A 19553-nucleotide genomic window follows, 5' to 3' on the forward strand; every position below is an offset into this window, starting at 1 on the left:
AATATAAGGACTTCGCAGGAGGTCACCCATCCGAGTACTTTTCTCGCCCAAGCACCCTTAACTGCGGAGTTCTGATAGAATCCGTTGCATTAGTGCTGGTAAGATCCCTCATGTTTCATTCTGCAATGCAAATACATACACTCTTTCTCCTTCCATCCCCCCTCCCGTCATTTGTTTCCTTGTGCGTGCACTCTGCATCTCTCTTTCTCGTTCTAATATCAAGTTATATGACCCGGCACCGTGACTCACCTTTGCAAATGAACCAGCGGTTTATAATTCCATTTCCGCGTAACGTCGAACAACCCATCCGAAAAAAAATAGGTGCAACACGAGGGCTTCCCAAGTGGTCACCCATCCGAGTACTACCCTCGCCCAAGCACACTTAACTGCGGAGATCTGATGGGATCCGGAGCTTTAGTGCTGGTATGATCGCACCTGTTAAATTTCGCGCTGCAAATACATACACTCCTTCTCCTTTCTTCCCCCTCCCGTCATTTGTTTCCTTGCGCGTTCACACTTCACCTCTCATTCTCGTTCTAATATCGATTAAAATGCCCCTGCTTCTTGACTCACATTTGCGTATAAACCAGCGGACCCTAGTTCCAGACGCGCGTAACGTCGAACGACCCGTTTGAAAAAAAATTAAAGCGACATGAGGACTTCCCAGGAGGTCACCCATCCGAGTGCTAATCTCGCCCAATCACACTTCACTGCGGAGTTCTGATGGGATCTGGTGCATTAGTGCTGGTATGTTCTAATATCAAGTAAAATGCTACAGCGCCGTGACTCACATTTGCGAATAAACCTGAGGACCATAATTCAAGTCGTGCGTAACGTCGAAAGAATCATCTGCAAAAAAATGGGTGCAACACGAGGACTTAACAAGTGGCCACCTATCCGAGTAATACTCTCGCCCAAGCACACTTAACTGCGGAGTCATGATGGGATCTGTTGCATTAGTGCAGGTATGATCGCACCTGATTAATTTCGCACTGCAAATACATAAACTCCTTCTCCTTTCTTCCCCCTCCCGTCATTTGTTTCCTTGTGCGTTCACACTGCACCTCCCGTACTCGTTCTAATATCAAGTAAAATGCCACGGCGCCGTGACTCACATTTGTGAATAAACCTGCGGACCATAAATCAAGTCGCGCGTAACGTCGAAAGAATCATCTGCAAAAAGACGGATGCAAGACGAGGACCTCCCAAGAAAATGGGTGAAATATAAGGACTTCGCAGGAGGTCACCCATCCGAGTACTTTTCTCGCCCAAGCACCCTTAACTGCAGAGTTCTGATGGGATCCAGTGCATTAGTGCTGGTATGATGCCACTTGTTTAATTTTGCGATTTAAATACATACAATCCTTCTCTTTTCTTCCTCATCCCGTCATTTGTTTCCTTGTGCGTGCGCACTGCACCTCCCGTACTCGTTCTAATATCAAGTAAAATGCCACGGCGCCGTGACTCACATTTGTGAATAAACCTGCGGATCATAAATCAAGTCGCGCGTAACGTCGAAAGAATCATCTGCAAAAAGACGGGTGCAAGACGAGGACCTCCCAAGAAAATGGGTGAAATATAAGGACTTCGCAGGAGGTCACCCATCCGAGTACTTTTCTCGCCCAAGCACCCTTAACTGCGGAGTTCTGATAGAATCCGTTGCATTAGTGCTGGTAAGATCCCTCATGTTTCATTCTGCAATGCAAATACATACACTCTTTCTCCTTCCATCCCCCCTCCCGTCATTTGTTTCCTTGTGCGTGCACTCTGCATCTCTCTTTCTCGTTCTAATATCAAGTTATATGACCCGGCACCGTGACTCACCTTTGCAAATGAACCAGCGGTTTATAATTCCATTTCCGCGTAACGTCGAACAACCCATCCGAAAAAAAATAGGTGCAACACGAGGGCTTCCCAAGTGGTCACCCATCCGAGTACTACCCTCGCCCAAGCACACTTAACTGCGGAGATCTGATGGGATCCGGAGCTTTAGTGCTGGTATGATCGCACCTGTTAAATTTCGCGCTGCAAATACATACACTCCTTCTCCTTTCTTCCCCCTTCCGTCATTTGTTTCCTTGCGCGTTCACACTTCACCTCTCATTCTCGTTCTAATATCGATTAAAATGCCCCTGCTTCTTGACTCACATTTGCGTATAAACCAGCGGACCCTAGTTCCAGACGCGCGTAACGTCGAACGACCCGTTTGAAAAAAAATTAAAGCGACATGAGGACTTCCCAGGAGGTCACCCATCCGAGTGCTAATCTCGCCCAATCACACTTCACTGCGGAGTTCTGATGGGATCCGGTGCATTAGTGCTGGTATGATCGCACCTCTTTAATTTTGCGCTGCAAATACATAAACTCATTCCCCTTTCTTCCCCCTCCCGTCATTTGCTTCCTTGTGCGTGCGCACTGCACCTCCCGTTCTCGTTCTAATATCAAGTAAAATGCTACAGCGCCGGGACTCACATTTGCGAATAAACCTGAGGACCATAATTCAAGTCGTGCGTAACGTCGAAAGAATCATCTGCAAAAAAATGGGTGCAACACGAGGACTTAACAAGTGGCCACCTATCCGAGTACTACTCTCGCCCAAGCACACTTAACTGCGGAGTCATGATGGGATCTGTTGCATTAGTGAAGGTATGATCGCACCTGATTAATTTCGCACTGCAAATACATAAACTCCTTCTCCTTTCTTCCCCCTCCCGTCATTTGTTTCCTTGTGCGTTCACACTGCACCTCTCCTTCTCGTTCTAATATCGATTTAAATGCCCCTGCTTCTTGACTCACATTTGCGTATAAACCAGCGGACCCTAGTTCCAGTCGCGCGTAACGTCGAACGACCCGTCTGAAAAAAAATTAGTGCGACACGAGGACTTCCCAAGAGGTCACCCATCCGAGTACTACTCTCGCCCAAGCACACTTAACTGCGGAGTTCTGATGGGATCCGGTGCATTAGTGCTGGTATGATCGCACACGTTTAATTCAACGCTGCAAATACATAAACTCCTTTCCTTTCTTCCCCCTCCCGTCATTTGTTTCCTTGTGCGTTCACACTTCACCTATCATTCTCGTTCTAATATCGATTCAAATGCCCCTGCTTCTTGACTCACATTTGCGTATAAACCAGCGGACCCTAGTTCTAGACGCGCGTAACGTCGAACGACCCGTCTGAAAAAAAATTAGTGCGACACGAGGACTTCCCAGGAGGTCACCCATCCGAGTACTACTCTCGCCCAAGCACACTTAACTGCGGAGTTCTGATAGGATCCGGTGCATTAGTGCTGGTATGATCGCACCCGTTTAATTTCGCGCTGCAAATACATAAACTCCTTTTCCTTTCTTCCCCCTCCCGTCATTTGTTTCCTTGTGCGTGCGCGCTGCACCTCTCGTTCTCGTTCAAGTATCAAGTAAAATTCCACGGCTCCGTGACTCACATTTGCGAATAAATCTGCGGACCATAATTAAAGTAGCACGTAACGTCGAACGGTACATCTGAAGAAAAAAAAATGGGTGCAACACGAGAACTGCACAAGAAAATGGGTAAAATATAAGGACTTCGCAGGAGGTAATCCATGCTAGTACTACTCTCGTCGAAGCACCCTTACCTACGGAGTTCTGATAGAATCCGTTCCATTAGTGCTGGTATGATCGCACCTATTTCATTTCGTGCTGAAAATACATACACTCCTTCTCCTTCCCTCCCCCTCCCATCAATTGTTTCCTTGTGCGTTCACACTGCACCTCTCCTTCTCGTTCTAATATCGATTAAAATGCCCCTGCTTCTTGACTCACATTTGCCTATAAACCAGCGGACCCTAGTTCTAGTCGCGTGTAACGTCGAATGGCCCGTCTGAAAAAAAATTGGTGCGACACGAGGACTTCCCAGGAGGTCACCCATCCGAGTTCTACTCTCGCCCAAGCACACTTAACTGTGGAGTTCTGATGGGATCCGGTGCATTAGTGCTGGTATGATCGCACCCGTTTAATTTTGCGCTGCAAATACATAAACTCCTTTTCCTTTCTTCCCCCTCCCGTCATTTGTTTCCTTGTGCGTGCGCGTTGCACCTCTCGTTCTCGTTCAAGTATCAAGTAAAATTCCACGGCTCCGTGACTCACATTTGCGAATAAATCTGCGGACCATAATTAAAGTAGCACGTAACGTCGAACGGTACATCTGAAGAAAAAAAAATGGGTGCAACACGAGAACTGCACAAGAAAATGGGTAAAATATAAGGACTTCGCAGGAGGTAATCCATGCTAGTACTACTCTCGTCGAAGCACCCTTACCTACGGAGTTCTGATAGAATCCGTTCCATTAGTGCTGGTATGATCGCACCTATTTTATTTCGTGCTGAAAATACATACACTCCTTCTCCTTCCCTCCCCCTCCCATCAATTGTTTCCTTGTGCGTTCACACTGCACCTCTCCTTCTCGTTCTAATATCGATTAAAATGCCCCTGCTTCTTGACTCACATTTGCCTATAAACCAGCGGACCCTAGTTCTAGTCGCGTGTAACGTCGAATGGCCCGTCTGAAAAAAAATTGGTGCGACACGAGGACTTCCCAGGAGGTCACCCATCCGAGTTCTACTCTCGCCCAAGCACACTTAACTGTGGAGTTCTGATGGGATCCGGTGCATTAGTGCTGGTATGATCGCACACTTTTAATTCCGCGCTGCAAATACATAAACTCCTTCTCCTTTCTTCCCCCTCCCGTCATTTGTTTCCTTGTTCGTGCGCACTGCACCTCCCGTGCTCGTTCTAATATCAAGTAAAATGCTACGGTGCCGTGACTCACATTTGCGAATAAACCTGAGGACCATAATTCAAGTTGCGCGTATCGTCGAAAGAATCATCTGCAAAAAAATAGGTGCAACACGAGGACTTCCTAAGAAAATGGGTGAAATATAAGGACTTCACAGGAGGTCACCCATCCTAGAGCTTCTCTCGCCGAAGCACCCTTAACTTGCGGAGTTCTGATAAAATCCGTTGCATTGGTGCTGGTATGATTGCTCATGTTTCATTCTGCGCTGCAAATACATACACTTTTTCTCCCTCTATCCCACCTCCCGTCATTAGTTTCCTTGTGCGTGCACTCTGCATCTCTCCTTCTCGTTCTAATATCGATTAAAATGCCCCTGCTTCTTGACTCACATTTGCGTATAAACCAGTGGACCCTAGTTCCAGTCGCGCGTAACCTCGAACGACCCGTCTGAAAAAAAAAATTAGTGCGACACAAGGACTTCCCAAGAGGTCACCCATCCGAGTACTACTCTCACCAAAGCACTCTTAACTGCGGAGTTCTGGTGGGATCCGATGCATTAGTGCTGGTATGGTCGCACCTGTTTAATTTTGCGCTGCAAATACATAAACTCCTTCCCGTTACTTCCCCCTCCCGTCATTTGTTTCCTTGTGCGTGCGCACTGCACCTCTCGTTCTTGTTCAAATATCAAGTAAAATGCCACGGCGCCGTGACTCACATTTACGAATAAATCTGCGGACCATAATTAAAGTCGCGCGTAACGTCGAACGACACATCTGAAAAAAAAAAAATAGGTGCAACACGAGAACTTCCTAGGAGGTAACCCATCACTGTACTACTTTCGCCAAAGCACACTTAACTGCGTAGTTCTGATGGGATCCGGTGCATTTGTGCTGGTGTGACCGCACCTGTTTAATTTCTTGCTGAAAATACATACACTCCTTCTTCCCTCCTCCCCTCCCATCATTTGTTTCCTTGTGCGTTCACACTGGACCTCTCCTTCTCGTTCTAATATAGATTAAAATGCCCCTGATTCTTGACTCACATTTGCGTATAAACCAGCGGACCATAGTTTCAGTCGCGCGTAACCTCGAACGACCCATCTGAAAAAAAATTGTTGCGATATGAAGACTTCCCAAGAGGTCACCCATCCGAGTACTACTCTCGACCAAGCACACTTAACTGCAGAGTTCTGATGGGATCCAGTGCATCAGTGCTAGTATGATGCCACTTGTTTAATTTTGCGCTTCAAATACATACACTCGTTCTCTTTTCTTCCACCTCCCGTCATTTGTTTCCTTGTGCGTGCGCACTGCACCTCCCGTGCTCGTTCTAATATCAAGTAAAATGCCACGGCGCCGTGACTCACATTTGCGAACAAACCTGCAGACCATAAATCAAGTCGCGCGTAACGTCAAAAGAATCATCTGCAAAAAGATGGGTGCAACACAAGGACCTCCCAAGAAAATGGGTGAAATATAAGGACTTCACAGGAGGTCACCCATCCTAGTGCTACTCTCGCCCATCCTCGTGTCGCATTAATTTCTTTTTCAGACGGGTCGTTCGACGTTACGCGCGACTAGAACTAGGGTCCACTGGTTTATACGCAAATGTGAGTCAAGAAACAGGGGCATTTTAATCGATATTAGAACGAGAATGAGAGATGCAGTGTGAACGCACAAGAAAACAATTGATGGGAGGGGGAGGGAAGGGGAAGGAGTGTATGTATTTTCAGCACGAAATGAAACAGGTGCGATCATACCAGCACTAATGCAACGGATTCTATCAGAACTCCGTAGGTAAGGGTGCTTGGGTGAGTGTAGTACTAGCATGGGTTACCTCCTGCGAAGTCCTTATATTTCACCCATTTTCTTGTGAAGTCCTCGTGTTGCACCCATTTTTTTGCAGATGATTCTTTCGACATTACGCGCGACTTGAATTATGGTCCTTAGGTTTATTCGCAAATGTGAGTCACGGCGCTGTAGCATTTTTACTTGATATTAGAACGAGAACGGGAGATGCAGTGCGCACGCACAAGGAAACAAATGACGGGAGGAGGAGGAAAGGGGAATGAGTTTATGAATTTGCAGCGCGAAATTAAATAGGTGCGATCATACCAGCACTAATGCACTGGATCCCATCAGAACTCCGCAGTTAAGTGTGCTTGGGCAAGATTAGTAGTCGGATGGGTGACCTCCTGGGAAGTTTTCGTGTCGCACTAATTTTTTTCAGACGGGTCGTTCGACGTTACGCGCGTTTGGAACTAGGGTCCGCTGGTTTATACGCAAATGTGAGTCAAGAAGCAGGGGCATTTTAATCGATATTAGAACGAGAAGGAGAGATGAAGTGTGAACGCACAAGGAAACAAATGACGGAGGGGGAAGAAAGGAGAAGGAGTGTATGTATTTGCAGCGCGAAATTAAACAGGTGCGATCATACCAGCACTAAAGCCCCGGATCCCATCAATACTCTGCAGTTAGGTGTGCTTGGGCGAGAGTATTACTTGGATGGGTGACCTCTTTAAAAGTCCTCGTGTCGCACTAATTTTTTTTTCAGACGGGTCGTTCGACGTTACGAGCGACTGGAACTAGGGTCCACTGGTTTATACGCAAATGTGAGTCAAGAAGCAGGGGCATTTTAATCGATATTAGAACGAGAAGGAGAGATGCAGAGTGCACGCACAAGGAAATAAATGACGGGAGGGGGGATGGAGGGAGAAAAAGTGTATGTATTTACAGCGCAGAATGAAACATGAGCAATCATACCAGCACCAATGCAACGGATTCTATCAGAACTCCGCAAGTTAAGGGTGCTTGGGCGAGAGTAGCTCTAGGATGGGTGACCTCCTGCGAAGTCCTTATATTTCACCCATTTTCTTAGGAAGTCCTCGTGTTGCACTAATTTTTTTACAGATGATTCTTTCGACGATACGCGCGACTTGAATTATGGTCCTCAGATTTATTCGCAAATGTGAGTCACGGCACCGTAGCATTTTACTTGATATTAGAACGAGCACGGGAGGTGCAGTGCGCACGCACAAGGAAACAAATGACGGGAGGGGGAAGAAAGGAGAAGGAGTTTATGTATTTGCAGCGGGGAATTAAACGGGTGCGATCATACCAGCACTAATGCACCGGATCCCATCAGAACTCCGCAGTTAAGTGCGCTTGGGCGAGAGTTGTACTCGGATGGGTGATCTCCTGGGAAGTCCTCGTGTCGCACCAATTTTTTTTCAGACGGGTCGTTCGACGTTACGCGCGACTGGAACTAGGGTCCGCTGGTTTATACGCAAATGTGAGTCAAGAAGCAGGGGCATTTTAATCGATATTAGAACGAGAAGGAGAGGTGCAGTGTGAACACACAAGGAAACAAATGATGGGAGGGGGGGAGGGAAGATGGAGTGTATGTATTTTCCGCACGAAATTAAACTGCTGCGATCATACCAGCATTAATGCACCGGATTCCATCAGAACTCCGCAGTTAAGTGTGCTTGGGCGAGAATAGTACTCAGATGGGTGACTTCCTGGGAAGTCCTCGTGTCGCACCCATCTTTTTTCAGACGGGTCGTTCGACGTTACGCGCGAATGGAATTATAAACCGCTGGTTCATTTGCAAAGGTGAGTCACGGCGCCGTGGCATTTTACTTGATAGTAGAACGAGTACGGGAGGTGCAGTGCGCACGCAGAAGGAAACAAGTGACGGGAGGAGGAAGAAAAGAGAAGGAGTGTATGTATTTGAAGCGCAAAATTAAACAAGTGGCATCATACCAACACTAATGCACTTGATCCCACCAGAACTCTGTAGTTAAGTTTGCTTGGGCGAGAGTAGTACTCGGATGGGTGACCTCTTGGGAAGTTCTCGTATCGCAACAATTTTTTTTCAGATGGGTCGTTCGATGTTACGCGCGACTGGAACTATGGTCCGCTGGTTTATACACAAATGTGAGTCAAGAATCAGGGGCATTTTAATCGATATTAGAATGAGAAGGAGAGGTGCAGTGTGAACACACAAGGAAACAAATGATGGGAGGGGGGGAGGGAAGATGGAGTGTATGTATTTTCCGCACGAAATTAAACTGCTGCGATCATACCAGCATTAATGCACCGGATTCCATCAGAACTCCGCAGTTAAGTGTGCTTGGGCGAGAATAGTACTCAGATGGGTGACTTCCTGGGAAGTCCTCGTGTCGCACCAATTTTTTTTCAGACGGGTCGTTCGACGTTACACGTGACTGGAACTGGGGTCCGCTGGTTTATACGTAATTGTGGGTCAAGAAGCAGGGGCATTTTAATCGATATTAGAACGAGAAGGAGAGGTGCAGTGTGAACGCACAAGGAAACAATTGATGGGAGGGGGAGGGAAGGAGAAGGAGTGTATGTATTTTCAGCACAAAATGAAACAGGTGCGATTATACCAGCACTAATGCAACGGATTCTATCAGAACTTCATAGGTAAGGGTGCTTGGGCGAGAGTAGTACTAGCATGGGTTACCTCCTGCGAAGTCCTTATATTTCACCCATTTTCTTGTGAAGTCCTCGTGTTGCACCCATTTTCTTTTTTTCAGATGTGCCGTTCGACGTTACGCGCGACTTTAATTATGGTCCGTAGATTTATTCGCAAATGTGAGTCACGGTGCCGTGGCATTTTACTTGATATTTGAACGAGAACGAGAGGTGCAGTGCGCACGCACAAGGAAACAAATGACAGGAGGGGGAAGAAAGGAGAAGGAGTTTATGTATTTGCAGCGCAAAATTAAACGGGTGCGATCATACCAACATTAATGCACCGGATCCCATCAGAACTCCGCAGTTAAGTGTGCTTGGGCGAGAGTAGTGCTCGGATGGGTGACCTCCTGGGAAGTCCTCGTGTCGCACCAATTTTTTTTCAGACCGGTCGTTCGACGTTACGCGTGACTGGAACTAGGGTCCGCTGGTTTATATGCAAATGTGAGTCAAGAATCAGGGGCATTTTAATCGATATTAGAATGAGAATGAGAGGTGCAGTGTGAACGCACAAGGAAACAAATGATTGGAGGGGGGAGGGAAGAAGGAGTGTATGTATTTTCAGCACGAAATTAAACAGGTTCGGTCACACCAGCACAAATGCACCGGATCCCATCAGAACTCCCCAGTTAAGTGTGCTTTGGCGAAAGTAGTACAATGATGGGTTACCTCCTGGGAAGTTCTCGTGTTGCACCCATTTTCTTTTTTTCAGATGTGCAGTTCGACGTTACGCGCGACTTTAATTATGGTCCGCAGATTTATTCGCAAATGTGAGTCATGGCGCTGTAGCATTTTACTTGATATTAGAACAAGAACGGGAGGTGCAGTGCGCAAGCACAAGGAAACAAATGACGGGAGGGGGAAGAAAGGAGAAGGAGTTTATGTATTTGCAGCGCAAAATTAAACAGGTGCGATCATACTAGCACAAATGCACCGGATCCCATCAGAACTCCGCAGTTAAGTGTACTTTGGTGAAAGTAGTACAATGATGGGTGACCTCCTCGGAAGTCCTCGTGTCGCACTAATTTTTTATTTCAGACGGGTCATTCGACGTTACGAGCGACTGGATCTAGGGTCCACTGGTTTAAACGCAAATGTGAGTCAAGAAGCAGGGGCATTTTAATCGATATTAGAACGAGAAGGAGAGATGCAGAGTGCAAGCACAAGGAAACAAATGACGGGCGGGGGGATGGAGGGAGAAAAAGTGTATGTATTTGCAGCGCAGAATGAAACATGAGCAATCATACCAGCACCAATGCAACGGATTCTATCGTAACTCCGCAAGTTAAGGGTGTTTGGGCGAGAGTAGCACTAGGATGGGTTACCTCCTGCGAAGTCCTTATATTTCACCCATTTTCTTAGGAAGTCCTCGTGTTGCACACATTTTTTTGCAGATGATTCTTTCGACGATACGCGCGACTTGAATTATGGTCCTCAGGTTTATTCGCAAATGTGAGTCACGACACCGTAGCATTTTACTTTATATTAGAACGAGCACGGGAGGTGCAGTGCGCACGCACAAGGAAACAAATGACGGGAGGGGGAAGAAAGGAGAAGGAGTTTATGTATTTGCAGCGCAAAATTAAACGGGTGCGATCATACCAGCACTAATGCACCGGATCCCATCAGAACTCCGCAGTTAAGTGTGCTTATGCGAGAGTAGTACTCGGATGGGTGACCTCCTGGGAAGTCCTCGTGTCGCACCAATTTATTTTCAAACGGGTCGTTCGACGTTACGCGCGACTGGAACTGTGGTCCGCTGATTTATACGCAAATCTGAGTCAAGAAGCAGGGGCATTTTAATCGATATTAGAACGGGAAGGAGAGGTGCAATGTGAACGCACAAGGAAACAATTGATGGGAGGGGGAGGGAAGGAGAAGGAGTGTATGTATTTTCAGCACGAAATGAAACTGGTGCGATTATACCAGCACTAATGCAACAGATTCTATCAGAACTCCGTAGGAAAGGGTGCTTGGGCGAGAGTAGTACTAGCATGGGTTACCTCCTGCGAAGTCCTTATATTTCACCCATTTTCTTGTGAAGTCCTCGTGTTGCACCCATTTTTTTGCAGATGATTCTTTCGATGTTACGCGCGACTTGAATTATGGTCCTCAGGTTTATTCGCAAATGTGAGTCACGGCGCTGTAGCATTTTACTTGATATTAGAACGAGAACGGGAGGTGCAGTGCGCACGCACAAGGAAACAAATGACGGGAGGGGGAAGAAAGGAGAATGAGTTTATGTATTTGCAGCCCGAAATTAAACAGGTGCGATCATATCAGCATTAATGCACCAGATCCCATCAGAACTCCGCAGTGAAGTGTGCTTGGGCGAGATTAGTACTCGGATGGGTGACCTCCTGGGAAGTCCTCGTGTCACACCAATTTTTTTCAGATGGGTCGTTCGACAATACGCGCGTCTGGAACTAGGGTCCGCTGGTTTATACGCAAATGTGAGTAAAGAAGGAGGGGCATTTTAATCGATATTAGAACGAGAAGGAGAGATGTAGAGTGCACGCACAAGGAAACAAATGACGGGAGGGGGGATGGAGGGAGAAAAAGTGTATGTATTTGCAGCACAGAATGAAATATGAGCAATCATACCAGCACCAATGCAACGGATTCTATCAGAACTCCGCAAGTTAAGGGTGCTTGGGCGAGAGTAGCACTAGGATGGGTGACCTCCTGCGAAGTCCTTATATTTCACCCATTTTCTTAGGAAGTCCTCGTGTTGCACTCATTTTTTTGCAGATGATTCTTTCGACGATACGTGCAATTTGAATTATGGTCCTCAGGTTTATTCGCAAATGTGAGTCACGGCACCGTAGCATTTTACTTTATATTAGAACGAGCACGGGAGGTGCAGTGCGCACGCACAAGGAAACAAATGACGGGAGGGGGAAGAAAGGAGAAGGAGTTTATGTATTTATAGCGCGGAATTAAACGGGTGCGATCATACCAGCACAAATGCACCGGATCCCATCAGAACTCTGTAGTTAAGTGTGTTTTGGCGAGAGTACTACTTGGATTGGTGACCTCCTAGGAAGTCTTTGTGTCGCACCAATTTTTTTTCAGACGGGTCGTTCGACGTTACGCACGACTAGAACTAGGGTCCGCTGGTTTATACGCAAATGTGAGTCAAGAAGCAGGGGCATTTTAATCGATATTAGAACGAGAAGGAGAGGTGCAGTGTGAACGCACAAGGAAACAATTGATGGGAGGGGGAGGGAAGGAGAAGGAGTGTATGTATTTTCAGCACGAAATGAAACAGGTGCGATCATACCAGCACTAATGCAACGGATTCTATCAGAACTCCGTAGGTAAGGGTGCTTGGGCGAGAGTAGTACTAGCATGGGTTACCTCCTACGAAGTCCTTATATTTCAACCATTTTCTTCTGAAGTCCTCGTGTTGTACCCATTTTTTTGCAGATGATTCTTTCGAAGTTACGCGCGACTTGAATTATGGTCCTCAGGTTTATTCGCAAATGTGAGTCACGGCACCGTAGCATTTTACTTTATATTAAAAGGAGCACGGGAGGTGCAGTGCGCACGCACAAGGAAACAAATGACGGGAGGGGGAAGAAAGGGGAGTGAGTTTATCTATTTGCAGCGCAAAATTAAACAGGTGCGATCATACCAGCACTAATGCAACGGATTCTATCAGAACTTCATAGGTAAGGGTGCTTGGGCGAGAGTAGTACTAGCATGGGTTACCTCCTGCGAAGTCCTTATATTTCACCTATTTTCTTGTGAAGTCCTCGTGTTGCACCCATTTTCTTTTTTTCAGATGTGCCGTTCGACGTTACGCGCGACTTTAATTATGGTCCGCAGATTTATTCGCAAATGTGAGTCACGGTGCCGTGGCATTTTACTTGATATTTGAACGAGAACGAGAGGTGCAGTGCGCACGCACAAGGAAACAAATGACAGGAGGGGGAAGAAAGGAGAAGGAGTTTATGTATTTGCAGCGCAGAATTAAACGGGTGCGATCATACCAGCATTAATGCACCGGATCCCATCAAAACTCTGCAGTTAAGTGTGCTTGGGCGAGAGTAGTACTCGGATGGGTGACCTCCTGGGAAGTCCTCGTGTCGCACCAATTTTTTTTCAGACGGGTCGTTTGACGTTACGCGTGACTGGAACTAGGGTCCGCTGGTTTATATGCAAATGTGAGTCAAGAATCAGGGGCATTTTAATCGATATTAGAACGAGAATGAGAGGTGCAGTGTGAACGCACAAGGAAACAAATGATTGGAGGGGGGAGGGAAGAAGGAGTGTATGTATTTTCAGCACGAAATTAAACAGGTTCGGTCACACCAGCACAAATGCACCAGATCCCATCAGAACTCCCCAGTTAAGTGTGCTTTGGCGAAAGTAGTACAATGATGGGTTACCTCCTGGGAAGTTCTCGTGTTGTACCAATTTTTTTTTTTTCAGATGTGCAGTTCGACGTTACGCGCGACTTTAATTATGGTTCGCAGATTTATTCGCAAATGTGAGTCACGGCGCCGTGGCATTTTACTTGATATTTGAACGAGAACGAGAGGTGCAATGCGCACGCACAAGGAAACAAATGACGGGAGGGGGAAGAAAGGAGAAGGAGTTTATGTATTTGCAGCGCGAAATTAAACAGGTGCGATCATACCAGCACTAATGCACCGGATCCCATAAGAACTCCGCAGTTAAGTGTGCTTGGGCGAGAGTAGTACTCGGATGGGTGACCTCCTGCGAAGTCCTTATATTTCACCCATTTTCTTAGGAAGTCCTCGTGTTGCACCCATTTTTTTGCAGATTATTCTTTCGACGATACGCGCGACTTGAATTATGGTCCTCATGTTTATTCGCAAATGTGAGTCATGGCACCGTAGCATTTTACTTGATATTAGAACGAGCACGGTTGGTACAGTGCGCACGCACAAGGAAACAAATGACGGGAGGGGGAAGAAAGGAGAAGGAGTTTATGTATTTGCAACGCGAAATTAAACGGGTGCGATCATACCAGCACTAATACACCGGATCCCATTTGAACTCCGCAGTTAAGTGTGCTTGGGCGAGAGTAGTACTCGGATGGGTGACCTCCTGCGAAGTGCTTATATTTCACCCATTTTCTTAGGAAGTCCTCGTGTTGCACCCATTTTTTTGCAGATTATTCTTTCGACGATACGCGCGACTTGAATTATGGTCCTCAGGTTTATTCGCAAATGTGAGTCATGGCACCGTAGCATTTTACTTGATATTAGAACGAGCACGGTTGGTGCAGTGCGCACGCACAAGGAAACAAATGACGGGAGGGGGAAGGAAGGAGAAGGAGTTTATGTATTTGCACCGCGAAATTAAACTGGTGCGATCATACCAGCACTAATACACCGGATCCCATTAGAACTCCCCAGTTAAGTGTGCTTGGGCGCGAGTAGTACTCGGATGAGTGACCTCCTGGGAAGACCTCGTGTCGCACCAATTTTTTTTCAAACGGGTCGTTCAACGTTACGCGCGACTGGAACTAGGGTCCGCTGCTTTATACGCAAATGTGAGTCAAGAAGCAGGGGCATTTTTAATCGATATTAGAACGAGAAGGAGAGATGCAGTGTGAACGCACAAGGAAACAATTGATGGGAGTGGGAGGGTAGGAGAAGGAGTTTATGTATTTTCTACACGAAATGAAACAAGTGCGATCATACCAGCACTAATGCAACGGATTCTATCAGAACTCCGTAGGTAAGGGTGCTTGGGCGAGAGTAGTACTAGCATGGGTTACCTCATGCGAAGTCCTTATATTTCACCCATTTTCTTGTGAAGTCCTCGTGTTGCACCCATTTTTTTACAGATGATTCTTTCAACGTTACGCGCGACTTGTATTATGGTCCTCAGGTTTGTTCGCAAATGTGAGTCACGGTGCTGTAGCATTTTACTTGATATTAGAACGAGACCGGGAGGTGCAGTGCGCACGCACAAGGAAACAAATGATGGGAGGGGGAAGAAAGGGGAATGAGTTTATGTATTTGCAGCGAAAAATTAAACAGGTGCGATCATACCAGCACTAATGCACCGGATCCCATCAGAACTCTGCTGTTAAGTGTGCTTGGGCGAGATTAGTACTCGGATGGGTGACCTACTGGGAAGTCCTCGTGTCGCACCAATTTTTTTTCAGACGGGTCGTTTGACGTTACGCACGTCTGGAACTAGGGTCTGCTGGTTTATACGCAAATGTGAGTCAAGAAGCAAGGGCATTTTAATCGATATTAGAACGAGAATTAGAGGTGAAGTGTGAACGCACAGGGAAACAAATGACGGGAAGGGGAAGAAAGGAGAAGGAGTGTATGTATTTGCAGCGCGAAATTAAACAGGTGTGATCATTCCAACACTACAGCCCCGGATCCCATCAGAACTCCGCAGTTAAGTGTGCTTGGGGGAGAGTAGTACTCGGATCGGTGACCACCTGGGAAGCCCTTGTGTTGCACCTATTTTTTTTCAGATGGGTTGTTCGACGTTACGCGCGAATGGAATTCTAAACCACTGGTTCATTTGCAAAGGTGAGTCATGGCGCCGTGGCATTTTACTTGATATTTGAACGAGAACGAGAGGTGCAATGCGCACGCACAAGGAAACAAATGACGGGAGGGGGGATGGAAGGAGAAAGAGTGTATGTATTTGCAGTGCAGAATGAAACATGAGGGATCATACCAGCACTAATGCAACGGATTCTATCAGAACTCCGCAGTTAAGGGTGCTTGGGCGAGAAAAGTACTCGGATGGGTGACCTCCTGCGAAGTCCTTATATTTCACCCATTTTCTTGGGAGGTCCTCGTGTTGCACCCATCTTTTTGCAGATGATTCTTTCGACGTTACGCGCGACTTGATTTATGGTCCGCAGGTTTATTCACAAATGTGAGTCACGGCGCCGTTGCATTTTACTTGATAGTAGAACGAGTACGGGAGGCGCAGTGCGCACGCACAAGGAAACAAATGACGGGATGTGGAAGAAAAGAGAAGGAGTTTATGTATTTGAAGCGCAAAATTGAACAAGTGGCATCATACCAGCGCTAATGCACTGGATCCCATCAGAAACCTGCAGTTAAGTGTGTTTGGGCGAGAGTAGTACTCGGATTGGTGACCTCTTGGGAAGTCCTCGTATCGCAACAATTTTTTTTCAGATGGATCGTTCGACGTTACGCGCAACTAGAACTATGGTCCGTGGTTTATACGCAAATGTTAGTCAAGAGTCAGGGGCATTTTAATCGATGTTAGAACGAGAAGGAGAGGTGCAGTGTGAACGCACAAGGAAACAAATGATGGGAGGGGGGAGGGAAGAAGGAGTGTATGTATTTTCAGCACGAAATTAAACAGGTGCGGTCACACCAGCACAAATGCACCGGATCCCATCAGAACTCCGCAGTTAAGTGTGCTTTGGCGAAAGTAGTACAATGATGTGTTACCTCCTATGAAGTTCTCGTGTTGCACCCATTTTCTTTTTTTTAGATGTGCAGTTCGACGTTACGCGCGACTTTAATTATGGTCCGCAGTTTATTCACAAATGTAAATCACGGCGCCGTTGCATTTTACTTGATATTTGAACGAGAACGAGAGGTGCAGTGCGCAGCACAAGGAAACAAATGACGGGAGGGGGAAGAAAGGAGAAGGAATTTATGTATTTGCAGTGCGAAATTAAACAGGTGCGATCCTACCAGCACTAATGCACCGGATCCCATTAGAACTCTGCAGTTAAGTGTGCTTGGGCGAGAGTAGTACTCAAATGGGTGACCTCTTAGGAAGTCCTCGTGACGCGCTATTTTTTTTTTCAGACGGGTCGTTCGATGTTACGCGCGACTGGAACTAGGGTCCACTGGTTTATACGCAAATGTGAGTCAAGAAGCAGGGGCATTTTAATCGATATTAGAACGAGAAGGAGAGATGCAGAGTGCACGCACAAGGAAACAAATGACGGGAGTGGGGATGGAGGGAGAAAAAGTGTATGTATTTGCAGCGCAGAATGAAACATGAGCAATCATACCAGCACCAATGCAACGGATTCTATCAGAACTCCGCAAGTTAAGGGTGTTTGGGCGAGAGTAGCACTAGGATGGGTTACCTCCTGCGAAGTCCTTATATTTCACCCATTTTCTTAGGAAGTCCTCGTGTTGCACACATTTTTTTGCAGATGATTCTTTCGACGATACGCGCGACTTGAATTATGGTCCTCAGGTTTATTCGCAAATATGAGTCACGGCACCGTAGTATTTTACTTTATATTAGAACGAGCACGGGAGGAACAAGGAAACAAATGACGGGAGGGAGAAGAAAAGAGAAGGAGTTTATGTATTTGCAGTGCGGAATTAAACGGATGCGATCATACCACCACTAATGCACCGGATCCCATCAGAACTCTGCAGTGAAGTGTGCTTGGGCGAGATTTGTACTCGGATGGGTGACCTCCTGGGAAGTCCTCGTGTCGCACCAATTTTTTTTCAGACGGGTCGTTCGACGTTACGCGCGTCTGGAACTAGGGTCCGCTGGTTTATACACAAATGTGAGTCAAGAAGCAAGGGCATTTTAATCGATATTAGAACGAGAATGAGAGGTTATGTGTGAACGCACAAGGAAACAAATGACGGGAGGGGGAAGAAAGGAGAAGGAGTGTATGTATTTGCAGCGCGAAATTAAAAAGGTGCGATCATACCAGCATTAAAGCTCCGGATTCCATCAGAACTCCGTAGTTAAGTGTGCTTGGGAGAGAGTAGTACTCGGATGGGTGACCTCTTGGGAAGTCCTCGTATCGCAACAATTTTTTTTCAGATGGATCGTTCGACGTTACGCGCGACTGGAACTATGGTCCACTGGTTTATATGCAAATGTTAGTCAAGAATCAGAGGCATTTTAATCGATGTTAGAATGAGAAGGAGAGGTGCAGTGTGAACGCACAAGAAACAAATGATGGGAGGGGGGGAGGGAAGAAGGAGTGTATGTATTTTCAGCAGGAAATTAAACAGGTGCGGTCACACCAGCACAAATGCACCGGATCCCATCAGAACTCCGCAGTTAAGTGTGCTTTGGTGAAAGTAGTACAATGATGGGTTACCTCCTGGGAAGTTCTCGTGTTGCACCCATTTTCTTTTTTTCAGATATGCCGTTCGACGTTACGCGCGACATTAATTATGGTCTGCAGATTTATTCGCAAGTGTAAGTCACGGCGCCGTGGCATTTTCCTTTATATTTGAACGAGAACGAGAGGTGCAGTGCGCACGCACAAGGAAACAAATGACGAGAGGTGGAAGAAAGGAGAAGGAATTTATGTATTTGCAGCACGAAATTAAACAGGTGCGATCATACCAGCACTAATGCACCGGATCCCATTAGAACTCCGCAGTTAAGTGTGCTTGGGCGAGAGTAGTACTCAAATGGGTGACCTCCTGGGAAGTCCTCGTGATGCACTATTTTTTTTTTCAGACGGGTCGTTCGATGTTACGCGCGACTGGAACTAGGGTCCACTGGTTTATATGCAAATGTGAGTCAAGAAGCAGGGGCATTTTAATCGATATTAGAACGAGAAAGAGAGATGCATAGTTCACGCACAAGGAAACAAATGACGGGAGGGGGGATGGAGGGAGAAAAAGTGTATGTATTTGCAGCGCAGAATGAAACATGAGCAATCATACCAGCACCAATGCAACGGATTCTATCAGAACTCTACAAGTTAAGGGTGCTTGGGCGAGAGTAGCACTAGGATAGGTGACCTCCTGCGAAGTCCTTATATTTCACCCATTTTCTTAGGAAGTCCTCGTGTTGCACACATTTTTTTGCAGATGATTCTTTCGACGATACGCGCGACTTGAATTATGGTCCTCAGGTTTATTCGCAAATATGAGTCACGGCACCGTAGCATTTTACTTTATATTAGAACGAGCACGGGAGGTGCAGTGCGCACGCACAAGGAAACAAATGACGGGAGGGGGAAGAAAAGAGAAGAAGTTTATGTATTTGCAGCGCGAAATTAAACGGATGCGATCATACCACCACTAATGCACCGGATCCCATCATAACTCCGCAGTTAAGTGTGCTTGGGCGAGAGTAGTACTCCGATGGGAGACCTCTTGGGAAGTTCTCGTGTCGCACCAATTTTTTTTCAGACGGGTCGTTCGACGTTACGCGCGACTGGAACTATGGTCCTATGGTTTATACGCAAATGTGAGTCAAGAATCAGGGGCATTTTAATCGATATTAGAACGAGAAAGAGAGGTGCAGTGTGAACGCACAAGGAAACAAATGATGGGAGGGTGGGAGGGAAG

General features: G+C 46.6%; 4 non-coding genes and 31 pseudogenes across 4 annotated transcripts; 25 read left to right on the plus strand and 10 right to left on the minus strand.

Moving 5' to 3' along the window:
- Window positions 1-318: 318 nt before the first annotated feature.
- Window positions 319-437, minus strand: LOC148264875 (5S ribosomal RNA). The gene has a single exon (XR_015821226.1). It is a non-coding gene; the product is annotated as a 5S ribosomal RNA (ribosomal RNA).
- Window positions 438-1214: 777 nt separating this feature from the next.
- On the minus strand, window positions 1215-1333 carry LOC148264876 (5S ribosomal RNA; annotated as a pseudogene).
- A 560-nt stretch (window positions 1334-1893) lies between these two features.
- Window positions 1894-2012, minus strand: LOC148264877 (5S ribosomal RNA). The gene has a single exon (XR_015819532.1). It is a non-coding gene; the product is annotated as a 5S ribosomal RNA (ribosomal RNA).
- Window positions 2013-2217: 205 nt separating this feature from the next.
- LOC148264878 (5S ribosomal RNA) lies at window positions 2218-2336 on the minus strand (annotated as a pseudogene).
- A 529-nt stretch (window positions 2337-2865) lies between these two features.
- On the minus strand, window positions 2866-2984 carry LOC148264879 (5S ribosomal RNA). Its single transcript, XR_015820983.1, has one exon. It is a non-coding gene; the product is annotated as a 5S ribosomal RNA (ribosomal RNA).
- Window positions 2985-3188: 204 nt separating this feature from the next.
- LOC148264880 (5S ribosomal RNA) lies at window positions 3189-3307 on the minus strand. Its single transcript, XR_015819988.1, has one exon. It is a non-coding gene; the product is annotated as a 5S ribosomal RNA (ribosomal RNA).
- A 563-nt stretch (window positions 3308-3870) lies between these two features.
- On the minus strand, window positions 3871-3989 carry LOC148264881 (5S ribosomal RNA; annotated as a pseudogene).
- Window positions 3990-4552: 563 nt separating this feature from the next.
- On the minus strand, window positions 4553-4671 carry LOC148264882 (5S ribosomal RNA; annotated as a pseudogene).
- Window positions 4672-5234: 563 nt separating this feature from the next.
- Window positions 5235-5353, minus strand: LOC148264883 (5S ribosomal RNA; annotated as a pseudogene).
- A 209-nt stretch (window positions 5354-5562) lies between these two features.
- LOC148264884 (5S ribosomal RNA) lies at window positions 5563-5681 on the minus strand (annotated as a pseudogene).
- Window positions 5682-6519: 838 nt separating this feature from the next.
- LOC148264885 (5S ribosomal RNA) lies at window positions 6520-6638 on the plus strand (annotated as a pseudogene).
- A 236-nt stretch (window positions 6639-6874) lies between these two features.
- Window positions 6875-6993, plus strand: LOC148264886 (5S ribosomal RNA; annotated as a pseudogene).
- An 884-nt stretch (window positions 6994-7877) lies between these two features.
- On the plus strand, window positions 7878-7996 carry LOC148264887 (5S ribosomal RNA; annotated as a pseudogene).
- Window positions 7997-8200: 204 nt separating this feature from the next.
- LOC148264888 (5S ribosomal RNA) lies at window positions 8201-8319 on the plus strand (annotated as a pseudogene).
- Window positions 8320-8847: 528 nt separating this feature from the next.
- LOC148264889 (5S ribosomal RNA) lies at window positions 8848-8966 on the plus strand (annotated as a pseudogene).
- Window positions 8967-9529: 563 nt separating this feature from the next.
- LOC148264890 (5S ribosomal RNA) lies at window positions 9530-9648 on the plus strand (annotated as a pseudogene).
- Window positions 9649-9851: 203 nt separating this feature from the next.
- LOC148264891 (5S ribosomal RNA) lies at window positions 9852-9970 on the plus strand (annotated as a pseudogene).
- A 209-nt stretch (window positions 9971-10179) lies between these two features.
- On the plus strand, window positions 10180-10298 carry LOC148264892 (5S ribosomal RNA; annotated as a pseudogene).
- Window positions 10299-10861: 563 nt separating this feature from the next.
- On the plus strand, window positions 10862-10980 carry LOC148264893 (5S ribosomal RNA; annotated as a pseudogene).
- Window positions 10981-11539: 559 nt separating this feature from the next.
- On the plus strand, window positions 11540-11658 carry LOC148264894 (5S ribosomal RNA; annotated as a pseudogene).
- A 560-nt stretch (window positions 11659-12218) lies between these two features.
- LOC148264895 (5S ribosomal RNA) lies at window positions 12219-12337 on the plus strand (annotated as a pseudogene).
- A 917-nt stretch (window positions 12338-13254) lies between these two features.
- Window positions 13255-13373, plus strand: LOC148264896 (5S ribosomal RNA; annotated as a pseudogene).
- Window positions 13374-13576: 203 nt separating this feature from the next.
- LOC148264897 (5S ribosomal RNA) lies at window positions 13577-13695 on the plus strand (annotated as a pseudogene).
- A 209-nt stretch (window positions 13696-13904) lies between these two features.
- Window positions 13905-14023, plus strand: LOC148264898 (5S ribosomal RNA; annotated as a pseudogene).
- A 235-nt stretch (window positions 14024-14258) lies between these two features.
- LOC148264899 (5S ribosomal RNA) lies at window positions 14259-14377 on the plus strand (annotated as a pseudogene).
- Window positions 14378-14612: 235 nt separating this feature from the next.
- LOC148264900 (5S ribosomal RNA) lies at window positions 14613-14731 on the plus strand (annotated as a pseudogene).
- A 560-nt stretch (window positions 14732-15291) lies between these two features.
- Window positions 15292-15410, plus strand: LOC148264901 (5S ribosomal RNA; annotated as a pseudogene).
- A 205-nt stretch (window positions 15411-15615) lies between these two features.
- LOC148264902 (5S ribosomal RNA) lies at window positions 15616-15734 on the plus strand (annotated as a pseudogene).
- Window positions 15735-16615: 881 nt separating this feature from the next.
- Window positions 16616-16734, plus strand: LOC148264903 (5S ribosomal RNA; annotated as a pseudogene).
- A 207-nt stretch (window positions 16735-16941) lies between these two features.
- LOC148264904 (5S ribosomal RNA) lies at window positions 16942-17060 on the plus strand (annotated as a pseudogene).
- Window positions 17061-17609: 549 nt separating this feature from the next.
- On the plus strand, window positions 17610-17728 carry LOC148264905 (5S ribosomal RNA; annotated as a pseudogene).
- A 205-nt stretch (window positions 17729-17933) lies between these two features.
- On the plus strand, window positions 17934-18052 carry LOC148264906 (5S ribosomal RNA; annotated as a pseudogene).
- A 203-nt stretch (window positions 18053-18255) lies between these two features.
- LOC148264907 (5S ribosomal RNA) lies at window positions 18256-18374 on the plus strand (annotated as a pseudogene).
- Window positions 18375-18583: 209 nt separating this feature from the next.
- Window positions 18584-18702, plus strand: LOC148264908 (5S ribosomal RNA; annotated as a pseudogene).
- A 562-nt stretch (window positions 18703-19264) lies between these two features.
- LOC148264909 (5S ribosomal RNA) lies at window positions 19265-19383 on the plus strand (annotated as a pseudogene).
- Window positions 19384-19553: the final 170 nt, after the last annotated feature.

Source organism: Carica papaya, chromosome 5, assembly GCF_054855325.1.
Source record: "Carica papaya isolate Zhongbai chromosome 5, ASM5485532v1, whole genome shotgun sequence".
NCBI classification, from domain to species: Eukaryota; Viridiplantae; Streptophyta; class Magnoliopsida; order Brassicales; family Caricaceae; genus Carica; species Carica papaya.